The sequence below is a fragment of the Meleagris gallopavo genome, chromosome 1 (assembly GCF_905368555.1).
Source record: "Meleagris gallopavo chromosome 1, MGAL_WU_HG_1.1, whole genome shotgun sequence".
Lineage (NCBI taxonomy): Eukaryota > Metazoa > Chordata > Aves > Galliformes > Phasianidae > Meleagris > Meleagris gallopavo.
The window spans coordinates 71,165,898-71,187,622 of NC_139404.1; the positions used below are offsets into that span (position 1 = coordinate 71,165,898).

The window sequence follows — 21,725 nt, forward strand, 5'->3', positions numbered from 1 at the left end:
TCCTCACTGGCCCTACAAATCATTGCTGCTGTCAGAGTATGCAACATGGTATGAACTGAGACCCTCTGGTGGTTGGGTAAGGAGGGACAGAGAGAGAGAAGGAAAAAGGGTATGAAATTGACTTTTAAGTGATGGTCTAAAATTCCAGTTTTTGGGTTGGTTTTTTTTAATCCCACCTTTCTTGAGCTAGTCTCACTAAAGTGAATGTGTGTTTGGGCTGGATGTTTGCATTGATGAGATGTGTGCTCAGCTTACAATCCAGTGCTTTGCTGATTCCCAAGTAATTTCTGTGGGGACGGTGAGCAGAAGGGGAATTTCTTAAACCTTCATCTCTATTGCCTTGGAATTAAGATATTTTCTCTCGAGTCTATTATGCCAGTAGGAGTCTTTTGACCTTGCAAAGGATTGACTGCCATCTCTATTCATCAGTGTACTGTGTACCAAAACACCTGGACATCAACTGGAGAATAAAGTCCTTCTTTTATGTGCAGTATGAGTCTTTTGGTACTAAAGGAGGTGTTGCAATTTATCAGAAATTTAAAGTTATAACCTAATTTGCATGTAATCAGTTTTCAAAATGTTAATATAGGCAACTTTAAATACTTGCACTGAAAACGTGTTTTCAGTGAGCCACCATGCAAAATTGCTTGTGTGCGCACGGTCTGATCTCACTGTTTAGAGTGAGATTGCTGGTGACACATGCCCCTTTAGCACTCAGACTTTGGTATAGCTTTAGATATAGACTTTGATATAACTTCTACTGGAGTTTGATCTTCCTCTCTTAAAATTCATTGCTTCTCTAACCTTTCTAAACATACATTGCTTCCCATCCCTTTTAGTTGGCATGTTTCAAGTTGAAATGGAAGCAGAGTGCAGAGGAAGACCTTTCTCCTGGAGAGTCCCTTTCTTTTTCAGATGTTATCTGGCCTGGACAAGTAATCATCTCTTCATATACTTTTATTGTTGTGGTGGATCTTTCTTTTTTTTTGTTTTGTGTGCTTGGACAAACTTTCAAGGACACTATTGCAACTGGCCCTGGCCAATGCAGATGTACATGCTCTGTGCCTAGCGCATCATTGGAATCTTACCCAGAAACCCTCACATGGCAGGTATAACTCAAAGTTGTGGTGGCATAAGTGGGATGTTTCCAGAGAGCTCCCTGGAAAATGTGATCATTGTAAATGATAGTGGCTAAGAGATTTTGGAAAAAAAAATAAAAAATAAAAAGTAACTTTTGGCTGTGTTATTGTGTAAACCCTCTGCTTTTAGTTTTTCTTGGTGAGCCCAAAGAAGTGATGTGATGAACTCCGAGAAGTAGGAGGTAGGTGCTGCAACCCAGTGATGTTTCACAATTTTGAAATCAAATTGCTTAGTAAAACATTTATTTCAATTGTTAGTAAATAATTTCTTTTGATATGATACCAGTTACAAGTAAAATGACCAGGAAGGAATTAGAGACATTTTTGATGCTGACTGATCAACCCCAACAGGAAGGGGTTGGGATGTTTGGCTGGCTGGGGAAGAGGATAGACAAAAGATTGGTCAGATTTTTTTAAATAGTTTTTATCCTTTGTAGTAACAGTGTCAGTGGACTTCTGTCAGCTAAACAAAGCCTGAATTTAAAGGGAAAGCAGGATGGCAAAAGAATAGATTCTGATTTTCACGGAATAATAAAATCGCCTGGATTGGAAGGGACCTCAAGGATCATGAATCTCCAATCCCACCTGCCGCATGCAGGGCCACCAACTTCCACATTCAATACTAGACCAGGCTGCCCAGGGCCCCATCCAATCTGGCCTTGAACACCTCCAGGGATGGGGCATCCACAACCTCTCTGGGCAGCCTGTTCCAGCACCTCACCACTCTCATAGTAAAGAACTTTTCCTTTTACTCACAAGGCTTCTTGATTGCATCTGAGTAAACCAAAGTTTATCTTTTAACAGGAAGTGGAAGAGATAGTGGAGATGGAACTTTTTAAAAATAAGCCTCGTTGCTCTCCCTCGTGCAATATTAGATCTTATTCTTCTGTGACATAAAAATACCAAAAAGCAGATCATTGGAGCGATAACAGACAGTTGTGTTTATACACTTCATATGTTTGTGTGAACTGACTGACTTAGAGTACCTGCCCTAGTCAGGCTACTAGGTAACATAGGCTGCTGCAGGACCATTTCAAAGATGAAGAAAATTCAACTGTATCTTGGAGTGCTATCGAAAGTTTGGTATGTTGTTTGAACCTGGCTACACGGAAGTTGCAAGAAGTACGAATGCACAGATGTCTGTCTTTTTTCAGTCTGCATTGTCTTTGATACGTTACTGGTAAAACAAAGGGCAGTAACAAATGCAGTGTGTGCTAAGAGTAAGGCAGTTGGCATTTACTTTTTTATTTCCTACTAAAGACAACAGAAGATACAAGTTAAACTTCAGTTCTCATGTTAAGCTGGTCTCAAGCTACAGTCATTTCAGGGAGTCCAGATAGCTGCTTTGAGGAGTGGAATTTTTTTCACAATCTAATTAAACTGACTGCTAACCTGGCTTGGACAAATTGTGGGCAGGTGTTTTAAAATGATTATAGCTTCTTATTTGATGACTAGTAAAAAAAAGAAGAATGAAACGTCATGTGAATTTTAATCCTTCATAGCTGCCAGTGAAGCAGTAGTGTGTGTGTATTTTATATTTAGAACATATATACTGCCCATAGTGCTGTCTTATGTTAGGAGATAAATACACATGCTTCAATCTGTTCTTGCTTTGTTGTCAATTGAAATGTCTTTAATGCTTGGAGTATCTGCTGTTGTTTTTTTTTTTTTCTTTTTTTCTTTCTAGAACTTCTGACTTAGAGAGGTTGGTAAGGAACTTGATAGAAATCTAAATATTATATTCTCCTGGTTGTAATTTTTACGAAAGTAGTAAATATGGCATGTGATCAATACTGAAGCGGATGTCATAACATGATGTTTAATTAAGAATATCATGTTAATAAGCCAATATATCAGATGTCAGAGGCACTATAGCAAAAAAAATAATAAACAGATGTGATGGAAAACAGGCAGATTATTCTGTCATAAAACAGAGGTTGACAGGAGCTACTGATTGCAAGAATGGATTCTGACTTTGTTTCAAAAAATGTGAAAAGCCTGTTTTACGTGGTTCTTCTGACTTTAAACATAGTGTTATACCTGACTTTTTTTGCAGTAACAGAGATAGATGTAACATTTAGTCAGCCTGGAGGGCAGAGGTTGCTCGAGTTTCTCTAAATCAGCTTTTAGATTGTCTCCAGTATTTTTGTTCTTAGAAAGATAAGTTTTGTCATCTTAAGAAACTCTGACCAGAAAGTGTAAAAGCCATTTAAACAAACAAAAACTACAGCCTTTCCCACACTCCTTGTTCCTCACCCCTAGTCAGTTAAAAATGTTTTCAAGTATGTTTCTGCAAAAAGGCTTAAAAATGTATGATTGAAAATACATGGCAGGTTAGAATGGTGGGCTCTGAAATTGTAGACTTAATCACTTGTGTGCACAATTTCTTTTTCTAATAATCTCTAGTTCCTCAACTGCTGATTGAGCTGTTGTGGTATTTTAGACTTTCCATTCTTCATTTTAAAAGCCAAATGACTTCGTTAGTATCTGACTCCAGTTAGTTTTGTTACTGATGTTAACACCTTTATTTGGGTGATGAATGTGAAGAATCAAACTAGTCATTAGTGCAATGCAATGGGGCAACCATAGGAGATTTATTTTTTTCCTGCCATAGCCTTTATCTGTGCTGAAAAAATCATGGTGCTATGTCTATGTTAGTGCCACTTCTGCATGCATCTATGATCTACAAATCTGCACTGGAGTTCTGGATGCATCCACCAATTAAAATAGTTTTCCTGTTCAGTAAATCAACAAGGGTGAATTAGATACAGAGGCCAAGTACCTTAGTAGTTGGGCTTCTGTGATCAGCTTGGTCTCTGAATAAAGAGGCAGAACTGGTTAAGTGAGTTGACTAAAAATGAGCTTTGTTTGTGTGTGCCATTATGGTCAATGTGCAACAGGGGAGGATAAGGTTAGTATGCAGAGGACAAAAGAGGAAGGAGAAATTGTTAAATATTGACAGATAAGATATGCTTTTAAAATGAGGCTGTTTGTCTTCTGACCTGTAATCAATTAATATTTAACCAGTACTCATAGGTAACTCATCTCTGTTATCTGTTCTGTGAAAATGTAGTTTTAAGATGAAGGAAAAATAGGGTGATTGGTGTAAGCAAAGAATGGTATAATTACTTCAGATGGGAACTATTCTGAGTTTACTGTAGAATTTGAGGTGAGCTTTTGGGTCAATAGTGACCATCTTTTTCCCAGTTCTGTTCTACCTCATCATGATTTCCAGAGCAGTGTAGCTGAGGCTGTTGCACTCTTGTGCTGCCTAGTGCTGAGCCCTGTCTTGCACCTCCACTGGTGGAACAGGATTCAAGCATCCTGTGTCTCTCAAAGTGTGTTGGGTCCTTTAGGCTCTCATCTCTGATTGCTGAAAGGTGAGCGCATCACCTTGTGAATGCTGGAGCAGCAGGGTGCCCACCAGCAATTGTGGGTGTTGCTGCCACAACAGAATTGGAGAGCCCACTATCTCAATGTGTTTTTGTACAAAGATTTGGTATTCTGCTCTGACTCACTCTCGGATTTAGTTTCTGAAAGCGGGGGTGAAGAGAACAGGTTAAAGCTAATGGTTTGGGACTTAATCCCTTAAAGCAACAAAACTGATCACTCGCTTCTCTGGAAAGCAGTCAGCAGAGGGAACTGCAGTTTAAAGAATAAATAAATGCTGACCCTGTTCACAAACCTTTTGCTTAGAAACTGGATGCTACCTACTTTGTTTTTGATAATTTTTCTTTTTTTCCTTTCCCCTTAAATTTAAGGGTCTGAACAGGAAAATATAATGTCAATCACTTTATCCACTTTATCTTAACTTTTCACTGTCCTGAAGTTTTTTCAGACTATGCTATACAAAATATACTGTATTAAACTACCTCTTTTTTAGGTTGATTTTCCTACAGTATCAAAATAAGGTAAAGTGAAATTGAGAAGTGTGTATTACTGCATTATTCAAGCCTAAGAAAATAGAATGGAATAAATATTGCTACTACGCAGTGGAAGAACACAACTATCTCCCTCCTCTTGAGCCTTTCCCTAATTTCTAGTCTATAAACATTTCTTAAATGAAATCTATGTTGTGTGTGGGTTCCTGCCTTTTTGGCTGAAGTTTGCATATAAATAGATTTTTTTGCCATTTTTTTTTTTTCGTTCTCTGACACACCATGAGAGTTACTTCCTCTAAGGTTTTGCTTTTTTTTTTTTTTTTCCTTCACAAAATGGAGGCAGAAATACACCCTCATGTGAAATAGAAGAGATTTGGGTTTCTGACAGTGGATTTAAAAAATAAAAAAAATAAATAAAAGAGATTTTCTAGTATGTGAATCCTCGGAACTGGTGGAGTTACTCAGATGTGAGCAAATTCAGTGTATATATTCATCCATTTGGTTTGACCTCTTCCATTCAACAATCATATTTATGTTTAGTATCTTTTTCCCTGCCCTCTACCCTCACCAGCTTTCTTCAGACTTCTCATAAAGGTGGTAGCTTCTGGAGACTGTCTGTGACACAGCCACTTTCCCACCCCACTGATACTGCTTATTACAAACCCCTGAGAAGAAGATAGGTTAGGATAGGAAAGGATTTGTCCCAAGGTCCTAGCTATAATATGTCTTAACATACTGAAGTCAGCTAGTCTGTGAGTTCATCTCCACTCTGTGTGTAATAGCAAAAGAAGTTAATGTTTCCACTTACTGCATGTATTGTCTGTTCAAAACAGGGTCAATGTAGCTAACAGGAGGAGCAAGAATTCTGCTGATGGGAACTGGAGTGGTACTTCATTAGATGCTGGTATTTTGCTGAGAGCTATTGGTATCCTGCTTCTTACATTCTCAACTGTGAGGTTGTTTTCTCCTGAAATGAAGCCAGAATGCGCTCATTTGCACAACGCTGTGTGTAAATGCCTTTTCCTCTCTTAAGTCTTGGTTATCAAAATTTGGAATCCACTGTACCTAATTTTTATCCTTTTTTTGTTTGTTTAACATACTAAACTGGTTCAAGCAAATGTCTATCATGAAGCATGAGGATAAAAACAATGTTATGTTTGAAAATTTTCTTTCACAGGAAACGTAATAAATGACCTTAAAATAGTGTCTTATCTCTTATTTATACTAAACTTCAATTCTTGTTTATTTTTTCTTCTAAAAGAAATAAATATTCTCAGAACCTGGAAGGATCAGAGAGCTGAAAGACTCTTGTATTTTTTTTTCTCCATTCAATTTTTTTATTACAAAGACATTTTAGACTCTGCCTGCCTCAAGAGTTTTAACCTTAAAATAATACTTGTTACTAAGGTGCATAGTGGCTGAAGAGCAGCTGCTTCGCATCTGAATCTTTCCTGTAGACCAACAGAAACATAAAGCAAGGGCTGCTGCTGAAGGAGCCAGTTCCTGTTCTCCTGGGCTGCTCTCTTGTGGTGCTGGCACAGGTATAGCTGTTGTAAAATGGACTAGGGAATGGACATAAGCTTTTTTAGAAGTCTTAGTTTATACAGGCCAGTACAAAGAAGTCAAATTGCTGATTTTGTTCATCAAGTAGTAATAGATCATCAGCACTTCTGCATGTTAGAAAGCAGACAATTGTCAATATCAACGTGTTTGGTTTTTTTTTCCTGCTTTATCCTTAATTATGTGTCCCTGTGACACCCACAAAACAGGCCCATTTAAAATTGGATAGTAATATTCAAAATTGCCTCAAGTCACACTACAGTAGCTCTTGATTTAGAGTTGAGATGGGGCAAAATAACGTTAGTATTTCCATCCCCTGCAGCTCTCTGTGCGCTTTAGGAACAGATGTGAAGCCTTGGAAGGGGCTGTGGGCTGCTGTGCATCACATCATTGGCATGGCTAGTGGGACAGCTCTGCACAAGGCCTTGCTGACCAGCCTTGCTCTTCTAAGAGTAGGCCATGGCTCTGCTATCTGTCTTTCCTTCCTCACCTTGTTCCTGCTACTGACCTGCTAGCTCATATTGCTAACACAGCAGGGAATGTTTAGCTTGAAAAAGACCCTCAGGATCAAGTCTAGCTGTAGTCTTACGACTGTGGAAGGCTTCAGGTTTAAATGAGAGTAGACAGACTTGCTTTGTGCAGGGGATATGGGTTGGTTCAGGGATGGGTTCCATGAGTACCAATGGAAATGTGACCAAAGCACAGAAGGTGGGATGGGGAAGAAGGATGCTTTTTGTGGCAGTAGGCTGTTAGAATTGTTCAGCTGCCAGCTTTTGCTGTCACATAAAAATAAACTGTATGCTGAAGCACATAAATGGTATTCCTCTGATCTCTTTTTGTTGAATGTTAAAAATGTGTTTACAAAGTTAGCTTTTCGTTGTCTCCTGCTTCAAACGCAAGAAAACAGTCATCACTTAGCTGTTTCCTGGTGCCTTTGAAGGGAAGCTCTTTCTGCTCAGGGGATACAATCTGTCTGCTATGGACATCAATCCAGGGCGCATCTCAGATGCTGGTTAGCTCTTATATAGAGCAGATGCCTGGAATACAGTTCAGAAGTGTTCTAGATACCTTGGGATCGGACTGATGCCGTAGTTGTGGTTTTTTTGGCTATACTTAACAAACTTGCACCTCATATAGGATTTGGAAAAGTAAAATAAGGAAATATACTGTTTTTATGCTTATGTGAACATTTGATTCCTGTCACAATAATGTTTGTTGCTTTGAGATTCGATAACCCTGTTGTATTAAAGGGATGCAATCCCTGAAGAACTGCAGGTTTAAAGGATGTTTGCTCTGAAAGCTTGCAGAAGGCAGGATTCCTCTGGCTTGTGCTAGCAAAGTGCTTGGCTCAGGCCCTACCTGTGGGATTAGTGCCACTGGGGATTATTGCTTGTCTGTTATTTGGAGATTGATTGCAAGATCTTTGTACCTTGCTTGGCTATTCTGATGAGTGGGTGAACATGAAAACAATGCTGTACATAACTGGAAAACTGAATACAGAGGCTGATGGAGGAATGTTGGTATCTTCTCTAAGGCACAGTGAGACAAGAGGGCTCCTTGGGGTCACCTTATGCAATGTGGACTGAGCTGATGTAATAGTTCACTCCTGTCTAGCAAAGGAGAATACACCCACTCATGTTTTTCCTCTGCATGCCGTTCTCCTTGTGCTCATCCTCGTAGTCTGAATCTGATCAGATTGTGCATAAAGGCCATTTGCTATGCTGCCCTGGCAGAAAGCTCTTTTTGTGCCACGTGAATTTTCTAATGCTAATAAGCTCAGTTAACTTACTGTTCTGTCAGAGAAGCGTCAGGGTTGGTACAATAGAGTCAGAGGCAGTACCTTCTGTTCCTGATAATGATGGACCATTAGGGATGAACTGGCATGATGCCAAGGCTTTATTTCTGCAGCACTTCAGCCATTTGCTGCTTGCTGACCCAGTCCTTCCCACCTTGTTCATGTCTGCCTCTGGGGCTTGCTGCATGATGTGCTGAGAAACATCAGCATCCAAGTTGCCAAGTTCCATGTATGATCAAGCTTTGTTTCTTTAACTCCTGCTGAGATTCTGATTTTTGCAGAGGGACTTAACTCCCTGCTGGCATTAGCCCAGTGTGTATATACTGATTAATACCTGTGCATCACACTTTATCTCTTCTGAGTCCTGCTCAGAACTCCAGGGTAACTCCATCCCTTTGGGTGGAATCGTGCCTTCTATACCTGACTGCAGCATTTGCTAGGTAAAATTGCTCTAATATTTACATTGACAGTATAAATAGCAAAAGTACTATCAGACATATACATTGATCATATCAGCTGAACTGTTTGATTTTTCCACTCCAGCAAACTACAATAAAAATTTTGGATCCAATGCTAAGTCTCTAGTGCAATGAAATTAGATTTTTTTTTTTTTTTTTTTTTGTAAGGACTGCAGTAGTTTTGGATATCAAACTTGTATTCTTTTTATTTTTTTTAATTCATTGGGTAGCCTAATCGTTCTTCGTTGTTTTTTTTCTTTTTTCTTTTTTTTTTTATTATTCCTTGTCCTCTCAAGTGGTTACACAACTTGACATTAAAGTCAGTAATTCCTCATTGATAATTGCTCTCAGCTTATGACATCAGGATTTCTGGAAATATAAATCCATAGTGTTGATAGCAGACCATATGATTTCATTCTGGGAGCTGGCCAGTACAGTTGGGCTCGCTGATGTATAATGTATGCAAGGGTGGAGATGATACAAGACCAGTCTGCTTATGTGCTTGACACACTTGCTCTGTTTCCAGGGACTGCTGTGTTACAAGAGCAGATCTTTAATTCAGATTAATTGTGATTGAAAACAGATCATCTGCTTGCTATTTATTGCTTGAATATTTGGTTGTTTTGATAGAGCTTTCCTGATTCCCACCTCTATGTATTTGTTGTGGCTGGTGACATGAATTAATTACTCATGAAAGTATTGCTGCAGGGCTTAGTCTTCCAGAAGCGTTATATTTGCCATTCTGCAATTCCTGTTAGTCTATCACATCTATACCTGCATGTAGGGCACTGCTGTGCTCTGAAACAGATATGTTAAAAAATATTATCAGGAACATTCTTCATTTGCACATGGGTGGAGTAGGCTCAGTGCTCTAATGAGAGAGACCGTTGTGGACTGCTCCAGAAGTTAGGAATTGCAATTAGGTTCTGGAATGACCAACCACAAGATGCTGACAGGCCAAGAATGTTACAAGGTTCAAAAAGGAAGTGGATGTTTGCCTAGGGGTTGGGAATGGAGGGAGTTGTCAGTATAAATGATTACCAAATGTTTTGGAAGGCGTATCAAACCTCATGTTCTTGACTCTGTGCAAGTTTCTAGGTGTCAGGCTGCACTGTATTGCTTCTGGGATTCATGGTATCACAGAGGAATGGCAGGACTAGTCATAGCTATGGTGATCAAAGAACCATCCCAAGGCTTTTGGAGACTAAGAACGTCTCAGTGGTAGATTTATCTTCTAGTGTGGCATCCTCTTGATTTGAAACATTTCCCTCTGCTGAGGGAAGAACCTTCAGTAGTAGTGCTGTTTCTGTATGAACACCCAAAATGCCTGTAAGATGGATAGTGTCTGTTAGGAATTGACACACTGTGTAAAGCTGTCTCGGGAAGACTCAAGCCAAAGCGGTGAAGTGGAATCATTCTTGGCTAATGAAGTTACTAAGCGCATCCCTGGGCTTGGGCTGTACAGCTCTCAGACCTAAGTCTGTAGTTTATGCTTGAGTCTACACTGGGCTTTGTAGCTGTGCTGGCTCGTTCAAAGTCTCTAGTACCTCTTCACAAAGTGTTTTGTTTTCAGATGTTTGCTTTGCATGTGCGTTGTACATACCTCAAGCGATGAAGTGATTGTTGGGGAGCACTGGCATATCTGATTTTCCAGATGGCTTGCCAAATTCAGTTTGATCTTAAAGCTGGTTGAAAGCAGAATTGCTGTAGTCATGTTTTCCCTACTCCCTTGTGTTATCCCTGCCTTGCATGCAGCCCAGACAGGGAGCTGAGCCAGCTGAAAAGTTAACCCTAACCTCTCTAAAGTTAAAACTAATTTTCCTGAAACTCAATTTCCTGATATCCACCAAGCTGTAGGAGTGCTGGTGGGAATGTGAAGAAGAGGTCATGATAACATGGCAAGCGAATTCTGAGAAAGGGTGGCAGATAAGACTTAAATTGACTTAACCTGTATGTTGAGATACTGCAATCCTAAAACCACATGCTAAACAGAAACAAGCATGTATATTCCCCCTTTCTTAAGAAAAACAAAGTTTCTGGTCTTTGAATTTAGACCTCTGTGAACTGACTTATCTGCAAGAGTTTATTTTGCTCTCAATTTTAACATTTAAAAAAATGGGTAAAAATGCCACTTGAACATTTAAGTTGTCCTGTGAATTAATTCCAGTGCTTTTGGATAAAAATGAAAAGGAGAGGATTTTCATCCTATTCCTGTATTTGTTGGAAAAAACATGTTGTGAAGAAGGATAGTGATATTGTGTAGGAACTCTGATTAATGTTCCATTTCTTTTGCAGCAGCATAATTTTTTTTTATATTTAAATGATAAGATCTTATGCTATTGCCCATTAGCTTGTGCTTTTTTTTTTTTTTAATATTTAGGAAATGACAGTAGGGTAAAAGTAAGCTTTCAGGATTGTGGTATATAGAGAGCTGTGAAATCTTGCAATGTGTAATCTGACTGTAGAGAAGCTGGCATTTGTTTGTAGAGAAACTCACCGTTGTTTGTTTTTGTTGTTGGTTCTTATTTTTTCAGCCATCGCTGAGAGGTGGTTAGCTTCTCCAGAACAAGGATGTTTTGGTTTGATTTTTTTTTGCTTCTGCATTGTGTTTTTCTCTATTTCGGACCTATCTAGGTATCTGGCAGTGATCAGGTGAAGGTTAATTAACATCTGAGTTGCAGCTTGCTTGTTGTCATGTAGACTCTCTAGGGAGCAGAGTGAAATAGAGATCACCCCTTCCTCTAATGGGACACTTGTAATGAAACCTGAAGGATACCCTCTGCTGCAAATCTTATGGATCAACCCATGCTCCACGTGGTTAAAACGGGACATACTGTTTAAAACATGTGGTTGTAATTGAACAAACTATTTCAGAGAACTGGATTAGCTATTTCGAGGCATACAAGGATTTTTTGCCCCCTTTCAAATGTATAGAGACATCAGGGTGCTCCGATTTTAAAACTAGTGGATCCTGCAAAACATGTTTTATTTTATTGGACTGGGAGAAAAGTGAGTATAATGTTACAGACTGAAGATGGAGCAGTTGGAGGTAAATGGAAGTTTAGAGTGCTCAGTAGGGATTGAGTTTGGGATAAATGTGGCAAAAGTGTGGCTTTCTGACCTATAGCTCAGAATTTTTTGACAGAGGAGCTTCAGGCCTCTCACTTGGGTGTTAGAAATGCACATGCAACGGTTGTTAAAAGAAAGTGGCTGTGGGTGACTTGCTAAACTGGTGGGGTCAGAAGTTACTTCCTGTGTGACATCAGGGAGCATTTTTGTGTGCTGCGACTCTGTATGATCAGCATGCCTGATTTTTTAAGAACTTACAGTTCCTGCGATGCTCACATAAGTGGGAACATCTGTGGTTACCCTGGTTATCTCTAAATAAAGACTTTGTGGATTGAGGTGTTGTGAATGAGTGACAGCTGTCTTTATCAGCCCCAAGCACTGAGGAGTTGCACGCTAACAGGAAAAACTGTTGCTTCTTATACAGAAAATAAATTGAAAAGGCAAATGAAGAACTATGTGAAGAACATATGTTTTCAAGTTCTCTGCAGTCAGGATGTCTAGAAGTGCAGGAGATAGTGCTGTAACTTTACTAAAGCTGTAAGAAAAATTGCTAAACGTGAAACTTGCAGAGCCATTTTGGGAGTAGCACTGAGTCTGAGCATGTGGGATACTCACACATACAACAGCAATTACAATTCATGTCCCAGCCACAATTATGCTGCTCCATTTTTCAGTAACTAAGAAAGGAATTTGGCCCAGTGAATGAATTTGAAACACTCTCAGTTGGACTGAATGATCCAGAAGCATTCCTTCCTGTTATAAGAACCATGTGCATTTTGTGTTCAACTCAGACTAGACTAGCTTGTATAAGCCAAGTGGGGTCAAGAGACATAGTGTATGCACTGAATTAGAGCTGGGAGTAAGTTTAAAAAAAAAAAAAAAATTAAAATCCCTTCTGGTAGCAGTTCTTCAAAATTCTGTTGAAATTGCATGGAATGAGCCTGCTTCAGAACAGTAATGTGCAGAGTAGTTTTATAGTATTCTTTGATAGCAGTAGGTATTAAAAAATATTGGTACTGTTCATAAGCCTCATTTTTGTCTTTGCCTGTGACTCAGAAAATTGCAGAATGGCTGAGGCTGGAAGGTGCCTCTGGAGGTACAATTGCTCAGCTCAGAGCAGGATCCATCAGAGCACATTGCCCAGGACTATGTCCAGTGGTCTTTTGAGCATCTGTGAGGATGAGAGACTTTGCAGTCTCTGGGTAATTTGTCCCAGTGTTTGATTACCTTCACAATAAAAGCACAAAGCAAAACTTTGTGTAGTATTTTCAGTATTTCAGTTTTTGTTACTTCTTGTCACTTGACTTTTAGGAGGAGTCTGACTCCATCATTGTGCATTTACAGATCAGCTTTCTCCCACATCCTTTGTGTCCTGAGGCTGAACAGTCCCAGCTTTGTGCCTTCTCTTGTATGACAGATCACTGTGCTCTGATGCTGAACTTGGTCAGTATGTTTGTGTCTGTCTCACACTGGGAATCTCAGTTCTGGATGGAGTACTGCAGAGGTAGTTCCACCAGTGCTGAGCAGAGGGGAAGGATCATCTCCGGTCTGCTGGCTGCTCTTCCAAATGCAGCCTAGGTACTGTTGGCTTTATTTGCTGCAGTGTTTAATTTGTTTGCAGGGACCTCCATATCCATCTCTCCGTTTCTATAAAGCGGCCTTCCAGTCAGTTGGCCTCAGTGTGTACTGGTACATGGGCTGATTCCTCACAAGGTACAGAATGTCATATTTCCCAATGCTGAACCGTGTGAGATTACTATGAGCACATTTCTGCAGCCTGTCAGGGTCTCTCTGCATGGCAGTGCAACCTTCTGGTGTTATCAGCCACTCCTAGCCTTGTGTAATCTGAGTATTTGCTGAAGGTGCCATAGCCTAGGTCAGTTATAACAATGTTAAACAGTACTGGGCCCAGTATGTCTCTTCATAATCCATTTTGAGGTTGTATGAGACTAGAATCTCAGTAAATAAGGATCTGTTGAACTACTACTAGTTCAAGAATTCGGACAAATATTGCTGGAAAGAAGAGAATAACAATACAGAATAATGGAAAAACAGAGAAAGCTACAAAAGAACTGGGAGGGAAAGGGAGGTACAAGTACAGTTTGGAGTGGACAGGGAATTCTCCTAATTGGCTGTGGCTTAGCTTTTCCTTTATCTACGTTCTTCAGAATTCTGGACTTAATTTTACTTTTTTATTATTACTATTTTTGAAGGAAAGTAAGTCAAAATGCTAAGAAGGAAAAGTTTGCAATCAGAAAGCTGTTCAAAAAGCCCGAGCCTTCCTGTTGCCCAGTTTCACAAGGACAACTGGCTGAAATCAATGTACTGAATTCGAGCCCTTCTCATCCCCATAGGAGAAAAACTTGCTTTTGGTTGCTGGAGATTTATACAATATTTTTTTTCTGCACTTAATTACTAGGCATTGTGAACCTGGAGGTTATACATGTTCTGTACACATTTATTACAGCTTGTTCTGTTTAAATTGGTACTAATTGGTTATGTTGAAAGCAAAGCTTCTGATATCTTGTTATCAGTGTTCCTGCTAAGCTAATTAAGCCCCTGAGACAGCGCTGCTATATTGTTTCTCTTCCTGATGTGAAAGAAGGTATTTATTTTGCTTACAGGCATATGAACTCCAGCATGGGTTCACAAAGGGCAGGTCCCAATCTCCTTCTATGATCTAGTGACCTGTCCGGCAGATGAGGGAAAGACTGTTGATGTAGTCTACCTAGACTTCAGCAAAGCCTTTGACACTGTCTCCCACAGTATTCTCCTGCAGAAGCTAACAGCCCGTGGCTTGGACAGGTGTACTCTTGGCTGGGTAAGGAACTGGCTGGAGGGCCAGGCCCAGAGAGTGGTGGTGAATGGAGCTAAATCCAGCTGGCAACTGGTCACAAGTGGTGTTCCCCTGGGGACACTGAATAGTGATGAACTTTTGTGGGAGCAGCCAAGGCTTTTAGAAAATGGGACTATGAGTTGAGGACATGTTCTGTTTGTTAATATTTTCTATCTGAAACAGAAAACTATATTAAGAAAGAATAAAAAACAAATTCTACACAAGGAAAAATGTTTGCTACTTTGTGATAGGATGTTGAGTCCTTTGGCAGCAGGTATCTGTAACGCTTTTGAGTCTGCAGGAGTAGCAGGATCCATGCTGTGCTACCTGTACCTGCTGAAAAGCGGGCAGGTTGGAAAACTGAAGGGCAGGCTGCCTGATCTGTCTGAACACTGGAGCCCTATGCTTTGTTTTAAAGTAAATCATGATCTTTCTATCTTTTAGTGAACTTCTTTAAGTGATGGTGGAGTTTTCTCAGTACTTCTAGAGGTTTACCACAGTTGGTATGTATTAATGATGACATTTGAAAGTAACTTTTTTTTAAATTGCCTTCTCAGGTAACTGACCTTTAGTTCTTTAGCATATAAGCTGGAAGGATGTTATTTTTACAAGCTGTTTTGAACAGCTGCAACCCTTCGAACATCAGAGGAGGTTTTAGGCCTAGTTTTCTGGAAAAGCAGGATTCTGCAGGTTAATGCTACCAGGACATCTCTTTTCAATTTCAACAGACTTTTCCATCTGAAAAACTCTGTAAATTGATTTTTCCTTCTTCTGTTGAGCTGACGAAGAACACAGTTGTGGACAAAGTATGTTCTTCCTTCTGTAAGCTGAAATTTCTATAGATCTTCCTCATCAGAGGTGTTGTAAGTAGAGTCATCATAGACCTGAAGATAGCTGTTCTCTTTGTTCACGTTTCAGAGCTGATTCTTTCTTGACTTCTACTCAGCCATTCTGTTTATGTTGAAATCTTCTCTCCTTGCTTTAATGGTTTGTTTGAGACTCCCACGTTAGTGGAAGAAACAATAATGAATTTTGTTGAGAATTCTTTGCCGAAAGACGCAATCTGATGTACTTTGAGTAAATGTCAGTTTGGGTAAAACAACGAGAGAGTGAGGAAAGAAGGATCGGCTGCTTTCCTGTGCTCCAAAAAGCTGGCTGCTTTGGGGAGAGGACAGGAAGAGGAGGGAGAGTGAAAGAAGAAAGAATCTGAGGTACATTATTAGAAAAGGGTGAGCGCCTGAGTGCCAGAAGCACAGGACATGAGTGCCAAATGTGAGCAAATATTGCTGAGTTTTCATGAATGCTGTTTCTGCAAGGAGAGAAGATCCATTTGCTCATTAACAGCTATGCCTGTAAGCGAATTTCTGAGCATGTGAAGGAAGAATAAGCTGTGCACAAAGGAGAAGATAAATGTCAAATGTCAGAATTCCATAGGTCTGGACTTCAGAGTTGCTTTTTGCATGTACTTTGTTCCTGTTTTTTACACTTTTTTTTTTTCTTCTCCACACTATCAGCCTTTTATTGTTCATGAGGAGACAGACAGACTCTTGTTCCAGAGTAGGGGGAGGAGGGAAGAAACGTGTAAGCGCAGTGGAATGTCCTTTTTAATGTCTCTCTCTGGCTCCAGGTTTGACATGTGGGGATTTTAACGTATAACGAGCAGCGAAGTGTCAGAATACAAGCGACAATGAAAACAAAATTCAGTCAGTAACCTTGGGGCTCTGAAACTGAGCAAATGTTTATCAGAGTAAGATTCTGCTGGACATCATTGAATAAGAATGAGCTGATGTCACACTTGGCAAGAGCAGGAACTGGTTTTTTTCCGCACAAACAGCACAACATAGCAAGGAGAAAGCAGAGGGAAGGGTAGGAAGGAGGGGAGGGGAAGGAGGAAGAGAGGAGGAGAGCTGTTTGCTATAAATTGAACTAATAAAAATATAAAGATGTGGTTTGTTTTGTTAGAAGGAATCTTGGAGGATGTAAATAGACAAAGGTTAAGGATGCTTCAGGGCTCCTCCTACACTGTGGCCTTGAAGAGCTGCATACAGATTTCTGACAGCCGTTGCGTAATCTGCCTTGACTTGCTCCAAGTAGACAGTGTACTATAGGTTTGTTTCTGTAGTCCTGATTCAATGGCAACTCATTTGGCTTTAATGGGAATTTTTACTTGAATAACAAAGTCCAGCTTTTGTGACCTCTGGTAGCTTTAGTGCCTGGTTAATGAATAGGAGGATCTCCCCTCCCTCTGCCCTGTATGCCCTGTTTTTAAAGCTTCGTCTTATTTTATACTTCAAGTAACATGAAATGTTAACTGCAGAAAGAGAGATTTGCATGAGGCAGGGAACAGAGTAGCAAAACCAGGTAGCATCTGAAGCTAAGAACTAACAAGCTTTATCTGGTGAACTTACAAGTGAGCAGTATTGGAAAGTGACTCGGAAGAGGTGTAGATATGATACATACAGCTTTGTGGAGTGCTCTGTGCTCTTGTATTCTAGCTCAGCAGACTGCTTGTGAAGTGGCACAAGTTAAACAGGAAAATAGCTCTCCTGGACTGGAATAAGCATCAGTGCCAAACATTATAGCAGTATATCTATGAGGTGGTAGTTGTATCCCATCAAGCTCTTTTCCTCATCCCATCAAGTACCCAAGCTGTTACGAGCTAAGAGCAACCCTCTTTGCAGCCACCCACATGTCTACAGGCATTTGTTAGTTAACAGCCTCTCATGATATTGAACAGAAAACTGGGCGTTATTTTTCCAAGATGAAAAAAATAAATAAAAATGGGATTGTTGTGGGTGCAGCAAGACAAACTTTACTAATCGATTTGCAGTTCTAACTTATGTTCAGTGAGCTGTCATCACAAGGCTTTTGAATCTCTTGCTTTGGGGAAGGAGGCAAAGCTTTGCAACTGAGCCACTCAGCATGCAGTTCTCTCAGGTGTATGCAGCTCTCCGGAAGCTTTTGGATTTGATGACTTCCTGCTAGACCACACTATCTCATTCAAAAAAATCCTGCTCATTCAGATTGAATAGATTTGAGTGTTCTCATCTGCTGAATGACCTTACTAGACACATGCACACTTCTGACCTCTTCTGCAATGACTCAGCGCTGGGTGTAAGTGAAGAAGAGCACATCTGACTTCAAGACAGGCTGGACAAAGAAAAGCTGTTGCATTTGTGCAAGAGGAGGAACAGTTGTGTTTGTGTGCTCTGTTCCTTGCTGAAAGCTGCCTGGATCAGATGAGTCTTTTAGCTGTTGCTGCAGCATAGTCCTCTATAAAGAAGACTTTATAAATAACGGCAGAAGAACTAAAGATAGTTACATATTTATTAACTAGGGAGTTGGATGAAAACATTTAAGGTAAATTTCTAAGAGTTGTAAGATTCGATGTTCAATTTAAAATTTTAAGACATTCTAAATTTTTTGTGCTTTTAAGTCAGTCAGGGTTTTAGATGCTGTTAAGTTGCTGTTACTAATACTTACACACTTAGTTTTCCTATTCACTTCTTCACCTGGTTCAAGAAGAGAACTGCACACATCTATACTGCTGTGGTTTGTTTGTTCTCATGCCGCTTTTAAACACTTTTGTTAAAATGGAGATGTGGATTCAATGTGTTGCTATGTACTTACATTAGTGAAAACACATGCTCCGGTATCTCAGAACAAAATATGGTGGAGCTCTTGTCAACACCTCTGTGATGACAAATTCAAAGATAATCAATATTCTTCATGTAAGACTTATCTAAAAAATGATAGCATAAAAAAAAAATCTGTTCACTGTCTGTATGCCTCTTCTTAAATCTACTTCTGAGCCTATTTTCATACAGTTCAAAAAGTAGTGCAAAGATCATTGCAGAAGTGGATATACATTTACGGAGGACCTGTACCAAAACAGCTGCTTTCTGTTAACAGCTGCAGTTCACACAGCCATGCTGACGTTAACAGTGAGGGCAATACAAACAGGTACTAAGAAAGCAAGTTCTGTTAGCTTGCTAAGAAAGTACAGATTGCATCTTGAAAGTGAAAAACCTAACGTCAAAATCGACTTCCAGTTGCTGTGGGTCAGTGTTAGATGTGGTAGTTAAAGTCACTTAGATCTGGATTTACTGACGTAAGTATTTTGCCAGGTTCAGTGTTATACTGGGCCTGATGCAGGTTTTCATGAAAAGGATGCTGAAGCTACCTAGTCTTTAGACAGCACGGGAACAAGTTGCTGCAGGATGAGGACTTTGTGCAGGTGAGCTGTTGTGCAGTGCCTGCTTAATTTTCAGGCTGCTTAGGTGCTTGGAACTGTGCAGCTGCCTCACCCTGCACGTGTTCATGCAGAAGGAGCAGCTGAGCCTGTGTCTGCTTAAACAGCCATGGTACATCTCTGCGAAGTAGGAGTTCTGCCTGCTGGTGCAATGCCAAGCAACTGCTTGCAAGCATCAGAACTTTATCTATTCTTAAATCTTGACTTATCTATAAAATAAATCCTCCTAGGTGCTGTCATTTGCTAGAGTGGTGTAACTGTAAAGGCCTGTAAAGATGTCAAAAATTTTAAAAATAACTTTCCTTACAATAGGAGTAAACAGAGATTTTCCCCACCAAATGCTTAATTTTCATTTGTTTTCATGAATAATCTTGAAAACCTGATTTGGAATCAAGTCTGCATTTTTTTTTTTCTTTCTTTTTTTTCTTCTCCCTATTTTGGTAACAAAGAAGATTTGCCTGGCAGCAAAACTCTTTGGCTTCAGAGCTTATCCCTTCCTGCTATTTTGTTCCTTATCTGAAGTCAGAACCTTCTGTACAGAATGTAAGAACTAGTAACTGTGTCACAAGCAAAGCAGTAGTTTTGGGAGTAGTGAGTGATTAAAAATACTGTTTTATGTGCATTTTTAATATATTAATAAAGAGTAATGTGATTTTTGTTGTTATTGTTTTTAAATCTATGTTTGTGAATTCTTTTTGTCCTGGTGCTCTGCCACATCCCATGGGTTTACCTGTTGCTGCTGAACTCTTCACACCTTACAGTCGTGCTGTGACTGCCAGCCAGGCTTGCTCCTTGTGGTCTCTAGAGGCCAGAGGGTGGTGGAAGACAGGCTGTCAAATGGGTGTGTTGGGGTGGAGGGCTTGGGAAGGAGGTGGTACACAGCCTAGAGGCCTGGACTGACAGCGATCCTTCCTCTTTAGACCATTGCCTTAGTGGCTGAACCCTGCAGCTCTGTGCTCTGATTCAGGTACTGCTTAAGCATTTTGAAGGTTCCACTGCCATATCCTTGCTGTAGTTGGCTTTGTATGCAAGCAGAGAACCCAGTGGGGATGTGGTAATTGAAATGCTGTGAAGTTACACTTTTAGTCAAGCAAATCAGATGGTCTGGTTTTGTTGTTTTGTTGTTTGTTTTTTTTTTAATGCTGAACAGTTGACTAACATTTTTGTTTTATTTGGCCATTATGTGTATTTTCTAGTGTAATGAGCAGAAGGAGATGATGTACTGGCAATCACACTAACTGGTATTACAGAATCACAGGGGTTGGAAGGGCCTCAAGAGATCAAGTCCATCCCCCCAGCTAATGCAGGTACCCTACAGTAGGTTGCACAGGTAGGTGTCCAGACAGGACTTGAATATCTCCATAGAAGGTGACTCCACAACCTCTCTGGGCAACTTGTTCCAGTGCTGTGTCATCCTTACTGTAAAGGGTATTCTACTGATGCTTTATGCATCCACTGTATGCTGTTTTTCTAACTTCTGTGTGTGCATCTTAATGTACTCAGAGGATGCTGAGTTACTCCTGTGCCTTATGTACCCTTGCACTACATGCCAGGCTCTGCCCTAGGCTGGAAGAATACTTGTCTCTCTGCCCCTCTAAGGGCTCTTGTCCCAGCTGCTGAAAGCTTCCCGTTCCATCTACAAGACTGCTGCCTCTTGTGACAGCCTTTGTAAGTGCTGTGAGGAAGCTGTGATTTGAGTGAGTAAAACTCTGCATTGAGTAAATGGAAAGGTACCTAGTAGAAACGCTATGGTGAGGGAAGTAAAGTTTTGCTGTAACATGACTGATACTTTCTATAATGGGTTTAGGAAATAGATTTGAACTGTGAGTGTGTCATCAGCAGATTGTATACTAATAACTTAAATAATCAGTGTTGGGAGAGGGGTATGTTTTCACAGCTACACTGTCTGAGGTGGAGGTTAAGTGGAGGCAGCTGTGTGTTGTTATATCCTGGGTATATCTGATTGCAAAGGGAGTGATGCAGGTGACATCAGTGCCAAAACATGGAATTTGCCAGCCCTGTCCTTAAGCTGTCCCCCAGGTATAAGGCCATGCTGGGGCCCAAGCCCTTGGCTTTGAGTATGGGGAGCTAGGGTTAGAGAAGCTCCCAGCTTGCTGACCACAGATGCCATGAGCTGTGTGCAGAGCTCCTGGAAACAGGGCTGCCCTTACTGGCTGCTTGTGAGGACAGGATCACACAAGTGCTGTCGTCAATGCTTGCGTATGTAGCAGCTTATTTTAATAGTAAGGTGATGCGTTTTCATAGTATTTTGCTAGTGAGTTCTTTTACTGAAGTGCAAAAGGAATGTAAACTATCTACTGTAGAGGAGGTACGATTTTCTTGATTTCCCCCCTCAGGACTATAAAACACTTCATGCTAGGGATTCCTTATGTATTTTGTCTTTCTGTAAGATACTTTCCTACTTGACAGTATTTGACAGAAGATGATAAACATGGAAGTAATACAGACTGTAGTAGGCTTCTTATTTCAGTGTAGCTATTGAATGCTTTAGGTGCCCTAGGAAGCCACACAAGGTTGAGTGATTAGTTTTTAAACACTTTGTCAAAAGTAAATACCATGTGTTGCTTTCTTCCTTCCTTCCCCAACTCAGCTTTTGAGTGATTTCAGTATCCTCCATTTACAGTTTCATGCTAGATCTAGCTCCATGTCTCCTGCTGGCCTTGGAAAAATACCTGTATTAACAGTTGCAACTGTTCAGATACTACTGGGCAAGT

At 40.2% G+C, this 21,725-nt stretch overlaps 1 protein-coding gene across 5 annotated transcripts in view; it reads left to right on the forward strand.

The window, feature by feature from the left end:
* BORCS5 (BLOC-1 related complex subunit 5) overlaps nucleotides 1-21,725 on the forward strand; it is a 60,573-nt gene that overhangs the window by 10,724 nt on the left and 28,124 nt on the right. For 2 of the 5 annotated variants that reach the window (XM_085233501.1, XM_085233500.1), the window contains exons 1-2: nucleotides 15,742-18,975; nucleotides 20,187-20,320. The exons of 2 other annotated variants lie outside the window; for them this stretch is intronic. The gene's annotated coding sequence lies outside the window, so the exon portion shown is untranslated. Of the gene's footprint in view, nucleotides 1-15,741; nucleotides 18,976-20,186; nucleotides 20,321-21,725 lie in introns of those variants that run through there. One more of the 5 variants, XM_085233498.1, reaches the window with a different exon arrangement.